This window comes from Dipodomys merriami, unplaced genomic scaffold (assembly GCF_024711535.1).
Source record: "Dipodomys merriami isolate MVZ:Mamm:240054 unplaced genomic scaffold, mDipMer1.0.p SCAF_230, whole genome shotgun sequence".
In the NCBI taxonomy this organism is placed as follows: Eukaryota; Metazoa; Chordata; class Mammalia; order Rodentia; family Heteromyidae; genus Dipodomys; species Dipodomys merriami.
The window spans coordinates 586,698-603,792 of record NW_027203716.1 but is presented as its reverse complement, the minus strand read 5'-3'; the positions used below and the strand labels follow the sequence as shown (position 1 = coordinate 603,792).

Below are 17,095 nucleotides of genomic sequence, written 5' to 3'. Positions count from 1 at the left end.
TCAATATTCCTGGTAGATTACATCCATTTACAGATGGGAAATGTAAGGCCAACAGTCAATGTAATGAATAAATAATGATAGTAGAATTTGTGTCTGAGCTCTTCACTCTGTGTCCTTATAAGGAGCAGTAATTTGGTGATGGAGAGGATCAGTATGAAAAAACTATGGGGAAAAAACCATACTTGTTAAAGGTTGTTTAATACCAGGTGACCAGTGATGATTACATGAAAGAGGCTGGTGTCAGGGGTATAAAAAGGAGTACATAGAAATCATATTAGTGACAGAAACTGAGAAAATCTTGATCATTCATCTTATCTAATGGGAGGGAGTAGATGAGTAAGAACAAATCTAAAGTGTTCTACATCTATGTCTAGGCAACTGTGTTAGTGATATTCTTGGTGATAGAGATTACAGGAGGAAATGATGATGGATTTAGGGGAAAAAACTCGCTGAGAGTTCTAAAGTTTATATTAAACTGATGGAAAGATAGGCCTGTTTAGACATCATCAAAATATCCATGGCCATGAATATGAAAAAGAATAATAAAATCAGGGGCATTATTAAAGGGAAGAGGAAAAGGAAAGTTCTCACACAAGTGCGAGCAATATGAGCACCAGTGTGGACAAGATTGGAAGGAAGAGATAAAGAAGGAAACATGAAAGTAATAAACACAGATTTACACAAGTAAAGAATGGAAAGAATTTGCAGGAAGAAAAGGTCAAAACTCTTACAGAGGTATTGAAGGAAATATGCTATTTGGATTTGAAAATTAAAAGGGCATAGACAACTTCAATAAGAACAGAGTTTTGGTAAAATGATCGAGATATGTCATATTGATGAAATTTTGAGATATGAATGTGAAGCCATAAAATTCTGGATCCAGGAATTCAACAGATCCTGTAGATTTTAAATGTTGGGAACAAATGTTTTTATCCTATCCTTAGAAGAATTATACAGATGTAACTGTCATGAACTTTACTTAGATATATTCTGTGAATAGTTTTGAAGCCTTTGATTAGCCAGGAGATTATAGATTGAACTAAAACACAGACATGTCTCATTTGTCCTACAGTTCCAATGAGTTACCCATGTATCCACATCAGTTTGGGATTTCATTGAAATATCTTTAGATATGTTTAGGTATCTTATCAGCCTATCCATTACAAATGTAGGACAAGTAACATCAAATATTAGGTTGAAAATACAGGTTTACTGATGTTACTCGACACCTCAAATTGATTCTTCTTTAGCCATTGAGTCATCATAACTGCCAAATACTGTATTTCAATCTAGTTCTTTTCAGGGATATTTTCATTCTGAAATAACCCTGCCAATCAACCTGCCACAAATTCTTTTTTTTTGTCGATCGTAGGGCTTGAACTCTGGGCCTGGGCACTGTGCCTGTACTCTGCAGTACAAGCCGAGCGCTCTAACACTTGAGCCACAGCACCACTTCACACAAATTCTTATATGTAGGAAGTGCACTTATAAACTTCAAGCTTTTATTGAATGGAAGAGTTCAGACAGTACCCACACTACTAGGATTAAATGCCTAAAAAGATAAGGCATTTTGCTGTAATGCCTTTCTTTAATTTTCTCATATAAATTGGCAAGTAGAGAAGGATTCTAATGTAACAATAATACAATGGTGACTTGTATTAACACAACATTCAGGATCTAGTGTTAATTTGGATACTTACTAATTAGCTCCAATCTTTGTGGATATTTATAGGTCTCCTGGGTAATCTAATGAGCTCCAAGAAAATGTCCCTCAGGAGCCTTTCAATTATAATATGCCTTTTTGTCTCCAAATGCTTTAAATTCTACACCAGCTAATGTGGGCATCGATTTATACTGTTAAACGTTCCCCTTCAGATAGTGAGTATGACCCTATTGCTTAACATGGAGAAAGTACCTTCTTACATAGACTGGGCATGTGCAAACAAGAAGTGGTAGCTGAACAATGTTCTTAGCAGTTTGTACAGATGAAATGGAAATAGAGCAACTGTGAACTCAGAACAAACGTGGAAAAGAAGACGAAGGAACAAAGAAGAATGTGCCAAGGAAATGTTGAAGTGCAACTGCAAATAATGTGCTCAGGTGTGAGGGTGTGTTCAAAGTACAGCCAGGCACTGTCGTTCGATAACATAGGGGAAAAAACCTACTTTAACCCATCTTGGATAATCATACAAGTAGAAGCCCCTAACTCTGACTCTCAAATCAACCACAAAATCATCAATTTAGGGAGTATTTTCCAAGAGCAAAATGAGAAAAAGAGGGCACATCACAGTTAGTGTTCTGATTGAAGTAATGACAATCACATTAATTTTCTTAAAATTTTCATTTATTTTGGAGCATTAAGTGGAAAAAAGACAAGTAAATATTTTTTCAAGAATCTAAATTAAGTGGGGAGTATGCTATTGGTCTCTTTTTTACTTGGAAGTTAAAGATTATGTCTTTTTTTTAATTGTGGGAATAGTGTAGAGAGGGTATACAATTAAATGGACAGGGTAATAAGTATATTTCTTTTTTTTGGGTGGGGGGGTGTCCGGGAGTGGGGCCTGAACTATGGGCCTGGGCACTGTCCCTCAACCCTTCAGCTCAAAGCTAATGCTCTACCACTTGAGTCATAGCGCCACTTCCGGCTTTTTTCATTTTGCTTATGTGGTGCTGATCAATCTAACCGAAGGCCTCATGCATGCAAGGCAAGCACTCTGCCACGGAGCAACCTTCCCAGCCCATGAGTACATTTCTTATCAAGCATTGTTGCCTTCTCCATTGTTTCCCCTTCCCATCCCTTCCCATCGCCCCCCCCCACGACACACCTCCACATCCGCCCCCACCACCCTCCCCCCCCCCCGTCCCTCGATCAAAGTTGTTAGGTTCATTTTTCGACATAATATCTTGTACATCTCATTGTTGCAATGGGCCCCCTGTATCTCTTTAAACAATTTTCCTTTTCCCTTCCCATCCACAAAGTATACCAACATCAAATACAGTGAGAACAGGGGCTATACCGTGGGGTAGGGATGTGCAAAGCAACAAAAAAATCATCATATATATGTATATATATATATATATATATATATATATATAGATAGATAGATAGATAGATAGATAGATAGATAGATAGATAGATAGATAGATAGATAGATAGATATATGTTAGAAATAATTGCAAGGAAGAAAAACCATTGAATCCTTATCTTGGGGTTTATTTAGCCTCAAATTAATTTATCTGAACTTTTCTGCTTCTCTCAGACATATACTAGTTATTGCAAATAAGGGGAACCATGAGAACTATGTTTCTTTGGGCCTGGATTACTTCACTTAATATAATTTTTCCCAAGTCTTTCCATTTCCTAAAAAATGGGGTAATGCCTTTCTTTCTGAGGGAGGCATAGAATTTCATTGTGTATATATTCCACATTTTCTTGACCATTCATCTACTGAGGGGCATCTGGGTTGGTTCCAGATCTTAGCTATGGTAAATAATGCTGCAATAAACACAGTTGTGCTCTTAGCTTTAGTTTGGTCTTGTTTGTGATCATTTGGGTAAATGCCCAAATGTGGGATTGCTGGGTCATAGGGGAGCTCTATGTGGAGTCTTTTGAGGAACCTCCATACTACTTTCCAAAGTGGTTGAACAAGTTTACACTCCCACCAACAATGCAATAAAGATCCCTTCAGCCCACATCCCCTCCAGCATCTGTTGTTATTAGAGTTCTTGATTTTAGCCATTGTAACTGGGATGAGGTGTTATCTCCATGTTGTTTTGATTTGCACGTCCTTTATGGCTTGGGAAAGTGAGCATTTCTTCATGTGTCTATTGGGCATCCTTCTTTCTTCTTCAGAGAAGTTTCTCTTTAAGTCTTTAGCCCACTTATTTATTGGGAAGTTGTTTCTTTGAGGATTTGTTGTTGGGGGATTTAATTTTTTGAGTTCCAGGTATATTTTAGATATGAGACCCTTGACCATTTTATGGCTAGTGAAGATCTTCTCACAATCCGTGGGTTTTCTATGGATCTTGCTAGCTATGTCCTTTGCCATGCAGAAGCTCTGGAATTTCATACAATCCCATTAGTCCAACCTTTCCTTGATTTGTTGTGTTTCTGGTTCTCTTTTCAGGAAATTTCAGCCTGTGCCAAGGAGACCTAAGGTTTCTCTTATACCATCCTCTAATGTTTTCAGAGTGTCCTTCGACTGTGTGGTTTTTGATCTATTTGGAGTTGATTCTGGTGAAGGGTGATATATTAGAATCTCGCTTTTGTTTTCTACAAGCTGTTAACCAATTTTGCCAGCAGCATTTACTGAAGAGGCTGTCTTTCTTCCATCCTAATTTTTAGCTCCCTTATCGAGGATTAGATGGCTATAGTGCTGTGGGTACATTTCTGGGTTTTCAATTCTATTCCATTGGTCCTGAGGTCTGTTCTTGTGCCACTACCAAGCTGTTTTGTTTAATATGGCTTTGTAGTAGAGTTTGCAATTTGGTATTGATATTCCTCCAACACAGTTCTTTCTGTTAAGGATAATTTTTTCTATTCAGGGTCTTTAATTGTTCCATATGAATTTTTAGAATGACTCTTCTATTTCCATGAATAATAAAGCTGGAATATTCATAGGTATCGTATTGAATTTGTAGATAGCTTTGGAAAATATTTCCATTTTCACAAAGTTGATCATTCTAATCCAGGATCATTGGAGGTTTTTCCACTTCCTAAGTTCTGTTTTGATATCCTTTTTCAGGTTTTTAAATTTTTCATCATAGTGATCCTTCACTTCTGTAGTTAAGTTAATTCCTAGGTGAAGTGCCCAGATCTCAGATCCCTCCTGGCAGACTACCAGAGACCACGATCAATGCAAACAGCAAAGAGTCGTTTATTGCAAGCTCGAGCTTGGTTCTCTGCACACTCGGTAACTGGTGATGCTAAGAGTTCCTGAGTAAAAATTAGCACAGCTTTTATAATATCAAACAATCAAGTTTAGAGGGTTTCACACAAGCGAGTTCAAAAGTTCAGGGGGTTTCCAAACAAGCAAGTTCACAATTTCAGTGGGTTTAAGTCCACCCTGATGGCACTTGCCATTTTTCTGATGGAACACTTAGGCAACTGCTCTGTTCCTTAAGGGTGGGCAGGGTTGGTGGCAACCTGCGGTTTTTTGAGAACTGTTCCTTTTTTGAGGTTATTCTGAGGGCAGCACAGCTACAGGTTGTTGGGCTTAATCTTAAAATGCAGTTTCTGTAGCTCTTCATTCCATCCTCTTCTAGAGCATCAGGAACTAATCATGGTCCCCTAATTGACACAGTCTTTTATATTTACAGTTTGGTATTGGGATCTCAGAGCTAAGAGATGGACTACACTGATCTCTTTTTTTACAAGGTCCAATTGTGAGTAAAAAAATAACAGTACCAAAGGTCCTTATATTTTTTACACATTTTAAGAAATCCTTTTTAATTTATTTTTATCCAAAGGATACCAATTTTTTCCCCAAGGCTTCCTTTACTACCCTCCTCTTCTTTACAATTCCTTGAGCTTCTTTTGGCTAGAGTGTAAAACTGCCCATTTTTTCCTGTTGCTTGTGGAACCAACTTATCTCAGAACAGCCTCAAAACACCACTGAGATGGAGAATTTTGCTAGATTTTAAGGCTAAGAGCAGAGCTGCGTCTTATTCCTTTTACTACCTGCATTGATAACACACTCGGATTTTTACCATACTAGAGACAAACTAGGCTGTGACTATAAAGTGGATTTCCAGTCACTATGCACTGAAGTGCCTATGGCAAGCAAGCCAGTGATATCCTTTCTCCCAATATCCACTGTGGGAATAGAGAGGGTTTTTGGATATTACCCAAAAGAATGTCCCACAAGATCTTAGTTTTAGCAGCTTTTAACTGGGTTGAGTCTCAGGTGATTGAACCTGAAAGGATTTCAGACTACTTTTCCACGGTGGAGGTGGTCTGAGTGACGATATAGATTTCTTCCAGTTGACTGTCAGCCGGTCTTCAAACTTTACCCATTAGGGTGTGCAGCTGCATCAGCAGGTCTCGCAGTGACTCCAAGGACTGTCACAGCTCATGCTGGGCTGCAAATTCCTACACAAACTGCATTGACATGGCAGGCTTTGGCCCCGTTGGATTTTAAGACTGTTCAGACAATAGCCCAGGATAATTTACCAAAATGACAATTTTTTTTTACTAAACATATATTTTTGTAAACAAACACAAAAGGCTTAATCTTGTAACCTTCTCCAACAGATGCAGTCTGAACACTTGCACAGCTGTTAACACTATTCTTTATGCCTATTTTTTTTTTAAAATAATTATTTTATCTATTTTGCCTCGTTTGTCCAAAACTGACTCTGGACTCTTGATCTTAAAAGGGGAATGGTGGTCTGAGGTCTATATTCTGTAACTTCTTCAAGCTGACTTTAGGGGCGTTGATTCTACCTAGCCAGGAACACATAACCTTCTAAATTTTTCCCTTTTCTTTTCTTTTTCCTTTTCTGGGTTCTTAAATAAAATACAGTTTTAGACAGAACAGGTAACATTTTTTGACAGTGTAAAACTAACCTTTATATGTAAATTTTTAGTATTTATCCCCAAATTATTGCCAAGGGAACTAAATCCCAAACAGCCAATGCATTATAAAATATTAGGTTTTTAAATACCAGATTTTCTAATTTTTAAGTTAATGAATTTCTAAAAATCCATTTAAAACAATGTAAAAGTTCTTTAAAATTTTGGTAAGGTCCAAACCTCATAACCTTTTACATTTTAAATTTTAACTCACCCGATTGTTACAGCATGCAGACAATTTTTATTTTGAACATGTTCACAAACACATACAAAACACTCACACAGATCTTAAAGCGCACAAAAATCAACATCAGTTGTATGTACATTTTTTAAATTTTTAAACAAAAATTTAAGACAATTTTTCTTTTAAACTAAGTACCTTTTTTGAGCTTCATTTTCCCAGAGCTTGCTTGTTTAGCAAGGCAATTTACCAATGGATCTTTTTAATCCCTTCTGTTGGAGGAGGGCTGGAGGAGGGGGTTGCCTGAAACTAAACTGGCCTGATTTTTTTAATCCAATTTTAGACAAGAGCACTTTTCAAATTTTTACATTGTCAGGGCTAGTTGAAAAGTCCAAACCAGGCACAAAGCCTTCCACACCCTCCCCACTGGCAGACTCCACAAGGAGAAAATGTGGCCTGAGGCGTCAAGGGAACCAACCTTCCACGCCTCACAGGAAGAGGGGCATAGCAGGTCTGTGACTGAGCCCAGCTAGGGGCTGAAACTTTTATTTCCCCAGAAATGTTCAAATAAATAACAAAAACACAAATAAACACAAAAACCAAGTATCCACACTTAAAACTGGTACCAATTCTTAAACAGAACTAGACAACAACCAAAGGCTGAGTTGGGGACTAATGGGCCCCCAGTTCATCCCTATCAGAACTCTGCACCATTCTCACTCAGAAAGCTGAATCCAGAGTCTGGTGAGTGAGCTGGCCACCTTCACCAAGAACTTCCCCACCTCAGAAAACAGAACAGAAACCACACCAATGTAAACAAGACAGACAAGTGGCCACAAAGACAAAATCAGGTCTCAGTGAATGGGGTGACATTTCACCACTATTAACAATTGGGCCTCAAATCCATTTACCAGGGGATTTGAGTCCCCTCTACTCACCTCCAGAGGATTTTTCATTTAGATTCCTGCAAACGTGACACACAGGGGCCTTCCAAGGAGGAGAATTCCAAGTCATCTTGGAGCAAGGGAAAGAAGTCTCTAGTGGCCATCCCTTCAGACTGACAGGTTCTCCCACATGCTCAGACCTCCCTGGGCTAAGGCCTGAGGCTAAAATCTTGCTGGGAGCACTTGCAGGTAGTCAGTGGCAGTTTCATCCTGAATATGGTTGATAAATTGAAGGTGCCAAATCAGAACGACAAACAAAACACTCAACAGAAAGAAACAACTAAAGAAAAAGACACATGCTGAGGGTTGTAAATTGCCAACCAGAAAGGGCCAGACTTAGATGGCATATTCTCCAAAAAATGCCGGCATGAAAGTGCCAGACTACAGATGGAAAATTTCCACAAAAATGTTGCACTAAACAGCAATTCACCAGATGGGGACTGGGGAATTCTCCCACAGACCCCGTGGGAGCCCTATAGCGTGTTCTACAAGACTCTTTGCCAACCAGAATACAGATCCCGCGGGAAAGCAGAATTACAGATACAGAACCTGCAGGTGACCAAAAATAGAGAATGGTAATGACTCAACTTACTGGCCGGGTTTTTCACCACTCCATGCTTTGGGGTCTGGGTGAGTTTATGGGGGGAAATCCCGGATGAGCCCCCAGATGAATTGCCCAGATTTTGGATGCCCCCTCACAGACAACCAGAGACCATGATCAATGCAAACAGCAAAGAGTCATTTATTGCAAGCTCGAGCTTGGTACTCTGCACAATAGGTAACCAGTGATGCTAGGAGGCCCTGAGCACAAAATTAACACAACTTTTATAGTATCAAACAATCAAGGGTAGAGGGTCTCCACATAAGCAAGTTCACAAGTTCGGGGGGTTTAAGTCCACCCTGATGGCACTAACCTTTTTCTGATGGTACACTTAGGCAACAGTTCTATTCCTTGAGGGTGGGAAGGGTTGGTGGCAACCTGCGGTTTTTTGAGAACTGTTCCTCTTTTGAGGTTGTTCTGAGGGAAGCACAGCTACAGGTTGGTGGGGTTAATCTTAAAATGGGGTTACTGTAGCTCTTCACTAGGTATTTTATTTTTTGTAGAGCTATTACGAATGTAGTTGCTTTCCTGATTTCATCCATGCTTTCCTTATTGTTGGCATACAGAAAAGCCATGGATTTTAGAGGGTTAATTTTATACCATGCTACTTACCAAAGTTTTGAATCAACCTGATTAAATTGAGAGTGAGGTCCGTGGGATTCTTTAAATACAAGATCATGTCATCTGCAAAGAGGGAGAGTTTTACTTCATCTTTCCCCATTTGGATCCCTTTTATATTTGCATCTTGTCTTATTGCTGTAGCTAGTTATTCTAATACTAAATTGAAGATAAGTGAAGAGACTGGACATCCTTGTCTGATTTCTGAGTTAAGAGGAATGGCTTTAGTTTTTCATCATTAAGTATAATGCTGGCTGTATGTTTGTCATATATAGCCTTTATTGTATTGAGGCAGGTTCTGTGGATTCCTAATTTTTCCAGAACCTTTATCGTAAACGAGTATTGGAAATGCTTTTTCTGCATCTATTGTGATAACCATGTGGTTCTTATTATTGCTTTTGTTGATGTAATGAATTATATTAATTCATTTGCATCCCTGAAATGAATCCTGTTTGATTATAATGTATGATTATTTGGATGAATAGTTGAAGTCCACTGGCCAAAATTTTGTTGAGAACTTTTGCTTCAATGTTCATCAAAGAAATGGGTCTATACTTCTCTTTCGTTGATGAGTCTCTGCCTGGTTTTGGGATGAGGGAATTGATGGCTTCATAGAATGAGTTCGGTAGTGAACATTCTCTTTGAATTTCATTGAAGATTTGAAGGAGTATTGGTGTAAGTTCTGCTTTGAAGGTATCGTAGAATTCCACTGTAAATTTATCTTATTCTAGGCTTTTCTTCGATGGGAGGTCTCTTATTGTTGTTTCTATTTCAATGCTTTATATGCACCTTTTAAGATGGTTCAACTGATCTTGGTTTAGTTTCAGCATGTCAATATTTGCTAGGAAATGGTCCATTTCTGCCAAGTTCTCAACCTTACTAGCATAAAGTTTTGAGAAGTATTCCCTTATAGTGTTCTGAATCTTGGTAGTTTGTGTGGTGAAATTTCCATTCTCATCTCTGACTTTATTTATTTTGCTGTGTTCTATTCTTTTTCTAAGTTTTTCTAAAGTCTATTTTGTTAATTTTATCGAAGAATCAACTCTTTGTTGGGTTGATTCCTTGTATTTTTTTTAGATTCTAATTCATTAAATTCTGATTTAATTTTGATTATTTCTTTCCGTCTACTGGATTGGGGTTTATCTTGCTGCTCTATTTCAAGGAGGTTCAGATCTATCTAAATTTTTTATTTCAGCTCTCTCCAATTTGTTGTTGAAGGAACTCAGAGCTATAAAATTACCTCTGAGTACTGCCTTTGCTTTGTCCCAGAGGATCTGGTAATTTTATATGTTCATTTTTGTTGAATATCATGAACACTGGAATTTCTTTCTAATCGCTTCCATGACCCATTGGTGATTCAACAGTGTGTTGTTTAGCATCTAAATGTTACAGGACTTTCTTTGGTGGCTTTTGGTGTTGAGTTCTAAATTTATTCCCTTGTGTTCTTAGTAATGCAAGGTATAAATTCAATATTTCTGAATTTGGACAGGTTTGCTTTGGACCTAAAATGTGGTCTATTTTGGAAAATGTTCTGTGTGCTGCTGAGAAAAACGTGTATTCTGATGCTGCTGGGTGAAATATTAGGTAGATGTCTGTTAAATCTAGGTTTTTAGATTTGTGGTTTCTCTGTTGAGTTTTTTGCCAAGTTGATCTATGAAGTGGGGATAGGAGTGTGATAAAGTTCCCAACAATTAATGTCTTTGGATCTATGTGAAAATTGAGGGAATGTAGTGTTTATTAGATAAATTTGGGTGCTCCGTGGTTTGGTGAATAGAGATGTAGAATTGTAATATCCTCCTGAAGGACCCATCCCGTAATTAGTATGTAGCGACATTTTTTTTATCTATTCTCACTAATTTTAATTTGAAGTCTATTTCATGTGATATTAGGATTGTAATTCCCACCAGTTTATCGGAGCCATTTGCCCGGTAGACTTTGTTTCACCTTCAAAATATGTTTTTTTATGGACCAGTTCTGACTTCTGAAGGCAGCAGATAGAAGGATCTTGCTTTTTAATCCAACTAGACAATCTATGTCACTTAATTGGAGAGTTAAGTCCAGAGTTAGGAATGATAGGTGTTTGAGAGTTCCTGCATTGTAATCCACCTTCTTGGGATCTTCAGTGACTGGATTCTTCCTATGGTTGTTGGATTCTCAGTTTGGGTGCAGTTTCTTGGCCTTTCTTGTGGTCTTGTTGATTTTTCTATGTGTAGGCATCTTCAAGTATCTTTTATAGGGCTGGCTTGGTGGAGACATATTGTTTCAGTTTTTCTTTGCTATGGAAGGTTTTTATTTCACCTTCGGTTATCAAGGAGAGTTTCGTTGGTTACACTGTTCTTGATTGATAGTTGTCTTTAGAGCATGGCCTCGATCAGCGCAGGCTCTTCTTGCTTTAATTGTCTTGCTGCGACATCTGAGGTGATTCTAAATGGTTTCCCTTTATAAGTGGTTGACTTTTACTCCCTGAGAGTTTTAAGGAATTTTTCCTTTGTCTAAACTGATCCCGTACGGATTATAATGTCATGGTGGGATATCCTATTCTTGTCTAGTCTATTTGGAGTTCTAAAAGCTTCTTGTATCTGAATAGGCCTATCTTTTTGCATCTTTGGGAAATTCTCTTCTAGGATCCTATTAACCAAGTTAGCTAGACCATTAAGTTATGTCTCTATGTGATCCTCCACATCCATTATCCTCAGATTAGGCCGTCAGATGGTGTCTCCCAAATGGTGAATAGATGTATCATATTTTTTGGATTTGTCTTGGATAGTTGTATGTTCTTTCTCTATAATAACCTGGCTGTCCTCACTCCCTCAGATTCGATGTTCTGCGTGGTCTAACCTACTGTCAAGACTTTCTAATTTTTTTCTTTCTTTTCCTTCTAATTGGTTGGCATTGATGGCTTCAAATTCTTTGTTGGAGCTTTGTTTTCGATCTTGTATGAAATTCTTTACTTCCTTAATTTTGTGCTCAGTGTTTATTCTAAAATCACTTAGTTGATTGGTTATGGTTTCCTTGAACTCCCATTCCTTCTGTTGGGCTCCATTCAGCATTCCCATTGTGATTTACCTGAATTCTTTCAGCTGTCTGTTTATAGATTCCATGAATACCTTTATTGATCTTTGTGTATTCTCATCCCCCTCTCAAAATTCCTGTATAACTCTTTGATTAGCTTCCTCACGTTCACATAATTCCTGTCCTTCTTTTTGACTGTTCTCAGCCTGCTCACACAATTCCTTTATTTCTCATTGACTCTTCTCAACATGCTCACGCAATTCTTGTATCACTCTTTGAGTAGTTCCTCATGCTCACGAGATCTCTGTGTTGATCTTTGGTTTGCCTCCTCTCTCTTCCTATCATGCTAATCCTGAGACGCTTGCAAGTTTTCAATCATTTCATTCACCATGTTTAGCAGTAGTGTTTGTAGAGCTTTTTGGGGACTCTCCTCTGGATTATTCATTAACTGTTCTGTCACTTGATTATCATGAATGGGAGTTGAGATACCCGGATTTGCCATTTTTCTTGTGTTTTTCTGTCTTGTTCTGACCATTTGGTAAGAAAGTAAAATTGTGTGCTCGAATAGTATTTTAAGGCAAGCATCAACCAGAGTCCTTTATTTGCACAGTCAAAATGACTGCAGATAAAATGTAGTTCAACAGATACAATCTATTCAAACAAGTATGATTAATAGGCTTTGAACAGCAGAGAAGAATTTGGCAAAACAGAAATTATTACGTTTAGGGAAATATGTGGGAGAAATAAGTTTAGTTGTATGTGGAAAGGCAAAATGGGAGTGAATTTAATCAAGTTCTAATTTCAGAGAGGGAAAAGGATTGGACAGAATGTTAGGAGAGAGATTAAAAAAAGAAAAAATTGAAAAAGAACAATTGAAATTTAAAAAGTGAAACTCAAAATTATGTAAATATAAAGAAATGTTATTGAGAGAAGAAAAGGATAGGATGAGAGGAGGGGAGGAACAGAAAGGAAATATGAAAAACTAAAAAATAAAAATCCTTAAAATTAGTTACTTGAAAATTATATAGGTATAAAGAGATAATACTGCTATTAAAGAATTTAAGCCTAAGAGTTTGTGAATAGAGTAATAAATTTCTGGATTATGTGAGTACTCAATGGGGGATAGCATATAATAATCGATGAAGGTTATATATCTGCGCCTGGGCAGAACAGCAATTAAGGCATGCAAAAAAGAAAGGGAAAAAATGAAAAGAATAAAAAAGAGGGGACATAAGCTACATAAAATAAAATTTCACTCTTTCTTGTCTACTCTCCAACCACCATGAGGAACGGAAGAGATGGTTTTAGAAGAAAAAGTTTCTACTTTTCCCATTTTTCAAGGGATCGTTCTCCCCATAAAAGGGAGCATCCATTTTTCAGAGTCACCTGGAGGTCGAAAGGACTCTCCACACAACAGATCTGGCTCCAGTTTCAGCAGCAGGGGCTACTCTCCAGGACGGAGCAGAGCATATTCATTCCACAAGTCTCAGCATAGTTGTGGTGCCTGAACTCTGAGCCTGGGCGCTGACCCCCAGCTCTTCAGCTCAAGGCTAGCACTCTACCACTTGAGCCACAGCACCACTTCCAGCTTTTTTCTTTTTGCTTGTATGGTGCTGAGGAATCGAACATAGGGCCTCATGCATGCAAGGCAAGTGCTCTGCCACTGAGCTACCTCCCCAGCCTTCTACTCAGTCTTTGAAAACATCATGAGACACTTCACCTTCAAGCTCTTCAACAGTTCCTTCATCAAAGGTTTATCGGCAAAACTGCAAAACTTTCGGGATGGTTGTGAAAATGCTGATTGAAAAAGATCCTTCATTAGAACAGTCAATACAGTTTGCACTGAGGCAAAATTTACATGAAATAGGTGAGCGTTGTGTTGAACAATTGAAGCATTAAATTGCAGAGTATGATAATTCTGCTCAAGATTTTGGAGAGCATTTTTAGAAGAATAAGTGTCTAGGTATAATAAACATTAAAAGTAATCTTTCTAGATATAACCACACTCCCTCATCTACCTGTGGAACTGTGTAATTTTTTAATGTACGGGACTTTTGTGACGAAGAGCAATATTTTATTTGGCCATATTTCCAATTCAGTCAAAGGTCTAAAATAGTCTTGGAAAGATACTTTAGCTATAATTTTTTTCTAAACATAAATTCACTTAGTCCATATTCCCACAGCAACTCCCCATCTCTCCCCTCAAATGATGGTTAATTTGCTAAGCTTTGGTAAAACAATCCTGGAGAGTAGCTCTTTGTACTTACTCTACTTTACTGTCTTTGATAACATATGCTGATTTGTTTAGTCATTTGAGTATAATTTATAGGTAGAGATCATTCCACTTAAAATGATAGTCTTTTGCATTCTTGGAGCAGAGATCGCCATGTGAAAACTGTTACCATTTTGAGTTGTGATTTTTTTTGCTGACTTTTTTATTAGTCCTTTAGCAAGTTGAGGATACCATCCTAATAAACAGTACCCTGGTATCTTAGTGCAGATTTGCTTTCAGAACAGTTCTCATTCAGCAACAAAACAACTTTCAAAATTCTAAATCATAACAATTTTTTCTCAAAACATATAACAGTGTTTTCTCTTAAAATATTCATGAATGTTTGAGTACTGTAGTTGATCAAATATTAAATATCATATAGTAAGAATAAAAGAAATCAATTTGAGGTGGAAGATGAGTATTTTAAAAATGTAATTACTGCAATAACTTTCTACAGAAAAAACTCAGCAAATATAGGAGATTGGTGTTTAACATTTCCATAGACCCATACTGGTTTAAACCATTTTTCAAACTATTTTTTATTAGTCTCTATAATATGAGTGTTTTGTTCTGCTGAATTTTTTTTGGGGGGGGGTGGGAGCCGGTTGTGGGGCCTGAACTCTGGGCGTGGATGCTGTCCCTCAGCTCTTCAGCTCAAGGCTAGTGCTCTACCACTTGAGCCACAGCACCACTTCTGGCTTTTTTTCTATTTGCTTATGTGGTGCTGAGGAATCAAACCCAGGGCCTCTGGCATGCAAGGCAATCGCTATACCACTGAGCCACCTTCCCAGCCCCTGTTCTGTTGATTTTTAAATGTCTTAACCTTCCAAATGTTCTTGAAAGAAACAAAGAAGAATTAGTAAGTTAGCAAGCAGTCTGCGTGTGTTCCAGTCTTTCATGAGTGAGCCAACAAAATCATGAGTTAGTTAAGAATTTAACAGGGACCATTAGAATATTCCATTTTTCCTCGCCATTTTCAGCAGTCCTGTGCATTGAACCAAAATAAAATTTTGTAGCATTAGTTAATACGGCACTTTTAACAATCATGTTTGTTATTACTGCCCAATTGCATTATACTCCCATTCTTTTTCCATTTTTACCATGTTATCACTTCAATTCTGGCATATTTCTATGCCCTTTATTGTTGCCTTCATCTAAAAGTACCTAAAATTTACATTGAATGTCAAAATAGCAATATAAATAATTTTAATGTAGCTTATGATTTGTGCTTCAAAATATGTGTTGTATCATTTTGCAAGTTTTGATGAAGGCCATTTAAGTTTTCTAAGACCACCTTAATTTTCCTCTCTTTGAAATCTAACTTCTTAACTTTTCAACATTTATAAACTATAAGCCCAATAAAAGTTCCATATATTATCTGCTATTCTTCAGTGTAAATAATGATGTGTTGCTCAATTTAGAAAGATCAGGGCGTCATTGATGTTGATATTATTTTATCCTCTCGGTGTTTTTTTTTCCCTTAAATATTCTGTTCCCAGAATTCAGTTCCTTTAATCAAGAATTTTTTACAAGTAAAATTTGAGACACTACCATAGGCAGAGGTGTTATTCACTTTATTGAAATTATTAAATGTTTACTAACATATATTTCAGTACAGGCACAAGCATTTAAAGCTGTTATAGCTTTCCATTGGCAGCATTCTGATGTTTGTCAGTGTTTAACAGCTTATTTGATTTTTGCTTTTTGATGCCTTTTAAATTCTAATTTTAGGATAGATATATTCAGATGTGTTCTACAGTATATTTTGCAAAATGCTCTTATTTGTAGATTGTTGTTTTTGATTAATGCCCAAATGATGTGACAAAACTTTTATTGTCTTACCATAAAGCCTTGATGACCAACAGGGAAAATAGATATTGTAAAGCTTTTTGTGAACTTAAAAAAATACAAAATAAAGCAATCAAGTTTAAATAAAAAATACATAATTTCACTGTATTGCTATAGTAAATATTATTCTAGGTGTATTACCTTTTTAAAAAATGAACACTATTTTGCATCTAATTTGAATTAATTACCCCCTTCTTTATCAGAGGATCATCAACTTGAACGTTTTCCAACTATACAATATTTTCACAATATATTTGCCATTATTTTGAAAAAAAAATTTTAGTATTGTCACATAGTAAAACAGAAAACAGTTTAATTCTCTGGAAGCTCCTAACTTTTAAAACTGAATAATTGTTAAGAGGACAGAATATATGTGTTCTTCAAAATTACTACGATTACTAACTACTCATTTTCAAATTCTGAACCAGAATTTTGACATTCAATTTTTGAATGTCTCTGGTACACAGACATAGAGAGACATTCAAAACAGTACTTATTTGCATGTTATTTAATTCTGCAATATCTTCAGTTTCAATGGGGGTTTCAGAAATCAACAGAAAATATAGCCACATTCTTGTAGAGGATAAAACTACTGTGTGTTATAATTAATTCCTCAAGAATAAGCTATTATTTCTATGACCACCAATACCAAGCTTTTATGTCATAAACTCATCCTAGCCCAACAATTTCCAACTTGTAAGGTGCACCTCAATATTCCCTTAATTCACATCATGAATAGCTTATCACTATTGCAAAAAAATACTACACTTCTGCTAATGTGATGCCGTTCCTATTGTGAAAAGAACACTACATTAAACTTTTCTGAAACATTTCCCCCCCAGTGTTATGCTTGAAATCAGAACACTTGCAAATATTATTTATATTTATATTTTTATCTATCATAGATAGTCAGGAGGCTAAGATCAGAAGATTATGGTTCAAAGCCCACCCAGGGAGGAAAGCTCCTTAGATTCTTATCTCCAATAAACAGCTCAGAAAAAGCCAGACACAAGTGGCACTGAGGTTGAGTGGTAGGGCGCAAGCC

General features: G+C 37.0%; 1 pseudogene; it reads left to right on the top strand.

Moving 5' to 3' along the window:
* The first annotated feature begins 13,212 nt into the window (after positions 1-13,212).
* LOC138835204 (periphilin-1-like) lies at positions 13,213-13,877 on the top strand (annotated as a pseudogene).
* The last annotated feature ends 3,218 nt before the right edge of the window (positions 13,878-17,095 follow it).